Source organism: Triticum dicoccoides, chromosome 1A (assembly GCF_002162155.2).
Source record: "Triticum dicoccoides isolate Atlit2015 ecotype Zavitan chromosome 1A, WEW_v2.0, whole genome shotgun sequence".
Lineage (NCBI taxonomy): Eukaryota > Viridiplantae > Streptophyta > Magnoliopsida > Poales > Poaceae > Triticum > Triticum dicoccoides.
This window is the reverse complement of record NC_041380.1, coordinates 589,139,507-589,149,044: the sequence shown is the minus strand read 5'-3', so window position 1 is coordinate 589,149,044 and position 9,538 is coordinate 589,139,507. Positions and strand designations below refer to the sequence as shown.

The 9,538-nt window shown below is 46.2% G+C and overlaps 1 long non-coding RNA gene across 6 annotated transcripts; it reads left to right on the top strand.

Moving 5' to 3' along the window:
- Positions 1 to 816: 816 nt before the first annotated feature.
- On the top strand, positions 817 to 6,650 carry LOC119293232. 6 transcript variants are annotated; one of them, XR_005143004.1, is made up of 6 exons: positions 1,616 to 2,285; positions 3,120 to 3,574; positions 3,662 to 3,879; positions 5,066 to 5,141; positions 5,287 to 5,388; positions 6,233 to 6,650. It is a non-coding gene; the product is annotated as an uncharacterized LOC119293232 (long non-coding RNA). The 6 variants fall into 6 exon arrangements; XR_005142997.1 differs by adding an exon at positions 2,967 to 3,029 and having other exon boundaries at positions 3,120 to 3,879; XR_005142993.1 differs by adding an exon at positions 2,960 to 3,029 and having other exon boundaries at positions 3,120 to 3,879.
- The last annotated feature ends 2,888 nt before the right edge of the window (positions 6,651 to 9,538 follow it).

Genomic DNA, 9,538 nt, shown 5'->3' with positions numbered 1-9,538 from the left:
TAAGTATTAGATACACATATTTGATAGTTAGGAAACAAAAACATGTATAAAATTTCATTAATAGGTATTAGATACTCGTATTAAATAGTTAGAAAACAAAAATAGAATGTAATATTTTAGAAAATAATTTACAGAGTATATATACCAGCGTATGTACATAATTTTGTTAGTACATATTAGATACCCGTATTATATAGTTAAGAAACAAAAACATGTACACAATTTCATTAATAGGTATTAGATACTCCTATTAAATAGATAGAAAACAAAAATATAATGTAATATTTCAGAAAATAATTTACTGAGTATATATACCCGTGTATGTACATATTTTCGTTAGTAAGTATTAGATACCCGTATTAGATAGTTAGAAAACAAAAATACGCATATTAGATCTCTACTCCTAATGTCTCAGTTGGTAGGTCGCGTTCCGAGTTTTATTTTCGTCCCACCTCACCCGGTCTTTTTTGGTACTTCTTTGGTACTTCCTCCCATCTCCTGCTCAGCTGCAATGAACCAAAAAAACCGTCCAGCCGAGTACCCCACGCGCCCAATCTTCCGTCGCATCCAACTAACCCGAACGAAAAAAAACCAGCTAAACCAAGCCGGCGAAAATTAACCAGCGAAAAAAATCGCCCCACTCTGCGCCCTCGAGCGAGGTTTCGTGCCCTCGAGCGAGAAACAGTCGCCGACTCTGTTCCCTCCTTCGCCCGCCGCCTCCCGACCTTTGTCCCTTCACCGCTGCCGCCCTTCGTCCCTTCGCCGCCCCTGCTCCATCCATTCACTGTCGCCCTGGCACTGATCCAGCGCGTAAATCGCACATCACAAGCGCCGGCCTCCACTGATCCGGCGCCGGTCCAGGATCCGGCGCCGATCCTGGTCAGGACCCGTCGCCGGAGACGTCCAGGACGTCCAGGATCCGGCCACACCTTTCACCAGCCGCCGCCGAGGAGCCCTACGCCGCATCCAAGATCCAAGAGGAGCAGCCGCCGCCGAGATCCGAGAGGAGCAGCCGCCGCCGAGGTTCGAGAGGAGCTGGCCACCACGACCTCCCTCCCCAGCCGGCCGCCACCACCTCCTCCCCCACCCCCTCCCCCACGTGCCTGGCATAGGTGGGTCTCAGCCTCCCTCCTACCTCCGTCCAAGGCTAGGAACTCCCCTCCCCTCCCGATCTCCTCCCTTCGTCCAAGGCCACGAGCTCCCCTCCCCTACCCGATCTGACGAAGAGAGGGCCAGGCCTTGCCACTCCGGTGTTTGATGTGGCCAGATCCAGCCGGGGGACTCGCCGCAGAGCCTCCATGTCGGCGGAGCAGCAGTAGCCCAACATAAGGTGGGTGCCCAGTCCGTTTTTTGTTCATAGATTTCTGTTATAGTTTAATTTACTTGACATTTTGCCAAGTCATAGTTTTAGGACTATCAAAACATATGTATTACTTTGCACCCATGTCCTCTGTCAAATTTGTTCAGTTCAAAGCATTAAGACTATGACCAGCTATCCACGCGCCCAATCTTCCGTCGCATCCAACTAACCCGAACGAAAAAAACCCAGCTAAACCAAGCCGGCGAAAATTAACCAGCGAAAAAAATCGCCCCACTCTGCGCCCTCGAGCGAGGTTTCGTGCCCTCGAGCGAGAAACAGTCGCCCGACTCTGTTCCCTCCTTCGCCCGCCGCCTCCCGGCCTTCGTCCCTTCACCGCCGCCGCCCTTCGTCCCTTCGCCGCCCCCGCTCCATCCATTCACCGTCGCCCTGACACTGATCCGGCGTGTAAATCGCACATCACAAGCGCCGGCCTCCACTGATCCGGCGCCGGTCCAGGATCCGGCGCCGATCCTGGTCAGGACCCGTCGCCGGAGACGTCCAGGACGTCCAGGATCCGGCCACACCTTTCACCAGCCGCCGCCGAGGAGCCCTACGCCGCAGCCAAGATCCAAGAGGAGCAGCCGCCGCCGAGATCCGAGAGGAGCAGCCGCCGCCGAGGTTCGAGAGGAGCTGGCCACCACGACCTCCCTCCCCAGCCGGCCGCCACCACCTCCTCCCCCACCCCCTCCCCCACGTGCCTGGCATAGGTGGGTCTCAGCCTCCCTCCTACCTCCGTCCAAGGCTAGGAACTCCCCTCCCCTCCCGATCTCCTCCCTTCGTCCAAGGCCACGAGCTCCCCTCCCCTACCCGATCTGACGAAGAGAGGGCCAGGCCTTGCCACTCCGGTGTTCGATGTGGCCAGATCCAGCCGGGGGACTCGCCGCAGAGCCTCCATGTCGGCGGAGCAGCAGCAGCCCAACATAAGGTGGGTGCCCAATCCGTTTTTTGTTCATAGATTTCTGTTGTAGTTTAATTTACTTGACATTTTGCCAAGTCATAGTTTTAGGACTATCACAACATATGTATTACTTTGCACCCATGTCCTCTGTCAAATTGTTCAGTTCAAAGCATTAAGACTATGACCAACTATCCAATTTGCAGTCCAGATATATTGTTTCCTTAATCAGCAATGCAAATTTGGGGCAGCTTCAACTTTCTTGTCTGATTTTATTTTGCAATCTATAATCTGAACTGAAAGACAAGGGTACATGCGCTCAGGTTTTGTAGTTGACTAACCATTAGTAATGCAAATTAGGAGCCCCTTTAATTTCTGTGAGCTGCAAGTGCAGTTGACCAATAATCTCATACTTGCTCATAAGCTGCTGAACTGAATCAACACACCTCTTTTGGTTCCAACAAAAAAATTCCATGCTTAGGACTATAAAATTACTTCTGTGTAATGTTCATATGGGTCCGGAGGACATTTTACACTTGATGTTTACTTGTGCACGAGCGAAGCAAGTCTGAGCTGCCCTGGGTCTTCTAGAAATTATTGAAGAAGCGTCACGTATCGATAGATCTGGATCTTTTGTGTTGGAAGAGCTGCTGCGTCGGACTATCATAGTTCATATCATAATGTTGATGCCTCTTTTGATATAGCGCTCAGATAAGATTAGGAGGAAGGGCATCACACTCTCCGATAGCAAACAAGATACCACATACCGATCCTGTTAGTGCATGTAATATCACTATGTTGTATTAACAAATTTACCTAATGTTGTATTAACAAATCTGTCTTTTCTTTTTTCACTTTGTGTAGGATTTAGAATTATGACAAGGAGTCAGGGACACAATCAGATTTATACCATCCGTTGTGATGATACAAGGAAAGTAAACATATACGCATATTGTGTTCAACGTGATGATACAAGCGAAAGCTGGCCTACGCCGCCAACTGATCTGCGGCAGCGTGAAAGGAGTGTTCAAAAGTAGCAGGAACAGTTGTTCCACTGCTGGTCGGGGGGAGAGCTTGGCAAGGGAGATAGAGGGAGCTCTACAACCACGATCTTGGCATACAACCCGATGGCATCATGCCCATTTAAGCTTCTTCCATGTTCCAATTCTTGCATTTGTTGGTCTTTTACTGTCAGAGCTTACGAAATCCATTACAAATTGAGGTGAGGCCAAGTCGTGAACTTGCTGAGACGTCTTTGCCTTGAATTCTAAGGCTTGAATCTAAATGGAGGCGAGGCCAAGTCTTGAACGAATACTAAGGTTTGCATCTTTTATAAAGCTTGACAGTTACTGTGTAGTTTCAGTTAACATGATAGTCACGCGTGGTGAATCTCTTTTCTTGTCCAGAGATTTCACGAATCCATTATTGCCTACAGAACAACATCCTAGGGCCCTCCCAGTTTGATTCTCTTTATTTTGCTATATCTCAACTATTACATACATCATTTATGCTCTGAAGCTAACCATTGTATGCTTTGATTGGTTGGAGCGGCAAGGTTTTCCAGATCCTGGGAGTCTATCCCTTCCAACAATCTGGAGGTAGCATAGTACATCCGTACTCGCAGGTTGGTGTCTGACTGTCTTTGAATGGTGTTGCTCCAGTGTTGTTTTCCAATGATTAATTTGCAGAAATTGATTATCTGGACATACATGTTTGCTATGTTTGCATCTTGTTTACATATCCCTGTGAGTTCTCTTACAGGAAGAATATGAGTTTGGTGTTTCTTTACTGCCTGATATAGCTAATAGTCTGGTACCAATGAACGGTGCACACTGATAGTCAGTGATTTGAACACTAGCTTATGCCAGATTTTACCGGTTCCGTTTTGAGCCTTGGAAGGCTCATTTCACAATCTTAATCTTTTGACTACCTTTTCAAATGCCAGAGTGTATTTTATATAGAAAATACCGACTGCAAAGTTATACTATCAAGTAAATTCCACACACAAAATAAATAAGAGAAACTTATATGTAACGTTGGCAGATGCTTGTTGGCATGGAACGGACATTGTGGATCCAGTGTGAGAATCTCATAGCTGCACTAACTAATTGTACTATTCTTTTAGAATGACAGCCTCCTTAAGTTTGTTTCATTTAAAATGGTTTTCCTCACTAATTGTATGTCAGGCTGCAACATCCTTAGTTCCTCCACATACGACCCTGCGACTAAACCGAGCCGCATACATCTACAACGCTTTTGTGTTGCTGACGCCGTCGCGGCCTCCCCGCATGGGTTCCCATCCTCTGTTCGCCGGCCCGCGCCCCCACATCTCCTCACATTAGTATGGCTGCCAGCTGCAGAATCGACGAGGAGGTCGCAGTGGAGGGGTGGTGCTGCAGTGGCTAGCAAGATATCATAAGCTCTCCTTTGTTCTTTTGTGTTTGAATCAGATTTAGTGGTTCTTAATTTTACAGTCATGTATCGACCACCATTGGGTAAGCTCATCAAGGTTTATCTTGGTTGCAGTTTGCATAAGCTAGGTTTGGATTACACTGACCTTTGCCAGATATATTTGCTTGATAGGTCGATTGCATTATATGCTAGAGGGTGCAATGCCATGTTTTTTAATGCTTGTATCATGTGCACCCTAGAGCCGTAACACTGGTTGTTTCAGGCCCTAAATAAAATCTGACACTTGAAAATTATCGGGGCATGCCGTTTGAACTATCACACCCCATATAAAATGGTGGATTATGCCATGATCGTATAAGTCTTGCTTACCCTGTAATTATGTTCATATGTTTGGACAGAGAGAATATGATCTGAGCCGCCGTTATGTGTTTCTACTAATTAAAGAACAACTAGGGTCACTTGAAAGAAGATGAGGTATGTTGCGGGGCTGTTGTCGATTCTTGCCTATTTGTCATTAGTTATTCTGTTTTGGCGGAATTACTATGTTATCAAATTTGAGTGTTCAACAACTTGCAGAAGTAATTACATGCCAAATTTCTAAATCTTAGTTCATATGCAGCTGGAAGAATTCCACGATAGACCATTGCTTCAAGGTTGGGAGCGGCCACAACATAATTGACATCAAAACCAGATCTGGGTCCTACATATCCGGTCTTGCTCGGTGAGATTTCTATTTTCCAATCCGTTATATACCTATGATTTATTTGCTACATGAGGTAGTGGCGGGATCACCTTTACAATGCCAAATTATATTTCTATTTCTACAGTATTAGCTACTAGCCAACAGCATGTGTTTACACTCTCATCAGTTAACAGAGTGATTAGTCATAGTAAACTATGTGCCAGCTTATGTGAGTCCAATCGATCTATCTTTTACCGGCATTCCCCATTGTGTAAATTGGGATTATTTGCACCAGCCTTCATACACTCCTAAAACATGGTAGGAAAGACAAGCAAATAGGCACCAGTGGAGCTATGGCAAAGCTCAAAGGGCCATGGCCCGCCCTGGGCTAGAGCGAAAAGGAGTTTTACATGAAGTTTATCCCACAATATTGCATTGATTTTTAGTTTGGTGGTGCTATTTGCACTATCCAGCCCGCCAACATTTTTTAGGTAACTCCGCCACTGCAAATAGGTATCACGATGGTTGCTGCCTAGAGGGAAGTGAGAAGAAGAGAAGACACAACATGGAGAGGAAGACAATCAGATATATCACTTGTTTCTTTACATCTTTTGTTTGAGCCTTGCTACCTGATTGCTCTTGCAATTGAGGTTTTCCAGTGAGCGTTTTATTACATAGATAGGCTCTTTCTGATGACACCAAGGCTATGACAATGAGTAGGCATGCTCTTTTAAAAATGGGTAGGCATACTCTTTTCAAAATGAGTAGGCATCTTTCCTTTTTGAATAATGGTAACATTAATTTGTTTACTTGTTAAGATTTCCCTTGAATGACTTACTATTGTTATGCACTTATGTTGAATGAAATTTTATCCATTTTGTAGTATCCTACAATGGTTTACAGATGGTGTGGCTCCTTGCACTAAGATGATCGATCAGAGATCTAGAGTCCTCAATACAGATCGATGATGCCTCCTCAAGATTCACTTCTTCGTAGCCCCCAACCTTGGTATATTATAAAAACCTACAAATAAATCAGAAGAATAGGCAATTATCGGATGCTTATGTTTGTTGGTGTAGTAGCCCTCTTAAGTCCAGTCCTAGAGAAGTGTGTCGTAGAAGCATATCAGGAAGACATGGACGTGGATATGCATTATGGTTGTATTATGGACGTGGATATGGTCGCTATATTAGCTATATCTTTTACATATTTTTCTGAGTTTGTTCTCAGGGGTGGGTCGTGGCTACCTGGTAACGGTCCAATTTGGTTGTTTTATGATCTTGTCAAGATATTTCACACGATACGAATTAACTATCACCAATTTTAGTTAATGATTCCATATATTTATCTCCCAATGGTTATCCGTCCGCACAGTTGCATGCAACTACAAGTACAAACTATTTTTTTAACTTCCATTTCTTGATCAATTGACATTGAAAAGTTAGCACTATTAACGCACTCTTTGTAGAACACTGCTAATACACTAAAATCTATTTGAAACTTATTTTATGGAGTACAAAGATTACTTTTTGATATATGTGAAATATAAACTCCTCTACACTAGAAGCACAAAGAAACATGAAATGGAACCCCACCTTGAAACACGTAAAAACAGATATGATGTTGATCTATGATATACCCCATTAACTGCAAAATTTAGCATGATGATGATGGAAGAAAGTTTTAATCAAGGTGTTATTTTCGAGCAAAAACCCAACATTTTATTATTTTCCCTTGATTGCATGCCTCATTATTTAATCACCGATGCACATATGCTACCTTCATGTTTCAATCATATTTACTTACTCTTCCAAGGAATTTATGGCCAGATGTGTTCAAATGCTTTTATCTTTTGAACATGTTTTCATATGAATGAACTGTGGTGCTTTTACTTTTCATTAAGGTTGCTCGACCAAGGTTGTTCAGTGATTGTGTGCACTCCACATGCATCGCCTTTGTCGAGTAAGAAAAACATGTTTTATCTCTGATTATTTCCACATAATCTTCTTTCGGTTATTTGATTTTCTTTACGTTTGTCCCCTTATGCTCCTCTTATTCCCTCAATAAAGTTTGGCCTTGTAGCAACGCACGGGGACATACCTCGACAATAGCTATTTCAAAAAAAGAAGCAAAAGGAGCGCATGATATATACCATTTCATATATCATGGCAGCAAAAACACATTGTGGTGGTCGCTCTGAGCTACGACGATGTGCATTCCTTAGCACCGGGAATTGGCCTAGGATGTCGTGGAGGGGAGAGGAGGGGGCGGGTGACACCGTGGAGGGAAGGAGAGATGGCGGTGAGAGGAAGGTGCGGGTTGAATGACGTGGCATTGAGGGGAGGCAGCAGCAAGAGGCCATGGCAAGGAGAGATTGTGGCGACGAAGCCGTGACAAGGAGAGCAGGCCGGGAGAATGAAATGTGAGTGTGAACGTTCTGCCATGCAATGAGAGTCAGAGATTGAACTGTTTTGTTTATTGTAAGGTGAGAAGAAAAGGAGATGCCGTTTGCTTTTTTTTGTGGGAAAAGCGATTGTTTGTTGTGAGAAAAATATCACATACCTTTTTATACAGTGAAAAATAACACATACCCTAGCCAGTCATTTCTGGAGAATAATTACCAAGTGAGTTCCTTACTAAAATTCGGATGCGACTTACTCTACTAAAAAGCAGATGCCACTCACTCAAACTACATATATTGTATATGGGCTTATCTTATTTTTTTTATTTTAATATGTCTTTATATATCGCTTTTGTTGATTAGAGATAAGAATTATGGCTTCGGATGATGCTTTGAAAATGTCAATTGACAAAGCTTTATGATTGGCGGATTGAAAACTCCACAATTAGAAGAGACATATATAAATAGTGGTTCTTCTTTATATATTTGTTGCACATGACAATATAGAAGATGTATTTTCATATATGCTTATTTTTGCAGAGTATGAGAGAGATGAAGATGTATGATGTCGACATTCAAAAGGAATCCTTTGACAAGGTTTCCAGCATAGCGTACTCAAGGAATCCTTTGACAAGGACGCGCGCAGGTTGTCTCCAGGTTGCTCACGTGTTGTACGTGTGCAAACCATGAGGCCAGCCTCCGTGTGTACATATGCTCCTATGCTGTCCTGTTGACCGGCACCGCGTGACCTGCAACAATGGACGTGCTGCAGTTGGTCCTTATCCCGTGCTTTGCAGTCCACTGCGTACCTCGGCAGGTTTCTATGCAGATCCTCGTCACGTCCGTGTTTACCGATCGAGCAACGGTTACCGATGTGTCGTCCCATCGGGCCGCACCGCCGCCGTCCAGTGGTTCTTTCCGCGGCTGCATCAACACGCGTGCTGCTGCTGCGTCGTCTTTTTGGACCATGGTGTCGCGGCCCGCGGTCTACCGTCGGTCTGAGGATGTCCGCTTCAGGCCGTCTTTAGGGCTACACCGACCCCCGTGCTGCCACTACGCCGCCCCATCGAGCCGGAGCAAGCGTGGCACGTGGTCCTTACCGCTGCCCCATGGTGCTCCCCTCAGCTGCACCGACCCGCGCGCTACCGCTGTGTCGCCTTTTTGGGCTGTAGTGCCGCGGCCCGCGGTCCACCGCCACCCCGAGGCCGTCCGCTACAGGGCGTTTCCGTGGCTGCACCGACCCTTGCGCTACCGCTGCATCACCCATCGGGCCGTAGCGAGCGTGGCACACGGTCCGTGCCGCCGCCCTGAGGTCTTGCCCGCCGTAGCGTTGTGGCATGCGGTCCGCTTCGCCGTCCACGCGCGTCGACTTATGTGTTGTATGCGCCGCGCCGCCTTCCTAGGCATGGGAACGCCACCGTCTGCGCCGGTCTTCGGCACGCTGTCGGATTCTTCCTTGCCTACTTCGAGCACCGCCGCCGCGTTCTTGACCTAGCAGCCGCCACCTCCTCAGGCTGCCGCTGCCCTTCTTCTCAGTCCATGGCAACTACCTCGACACCGGCCACCCCGACTCGACATCGACCACGGCGTCCCTTGCACGACTACCTCGACCACGGCTACACCACTTGCGCTCTCGGCTACTTTGAAAAACGGCACAAAGCGCTACCGCCTTGCTTGAGCAACCTCGTCGGTTTCCACTTCAGTCATGACTTCCGCAATGCGTCAGCCGTTACGACTGTGGAGGGGGGGTCCGTCAGCTTGCCTTCGGATTCTTCTCCCGTCTCACCG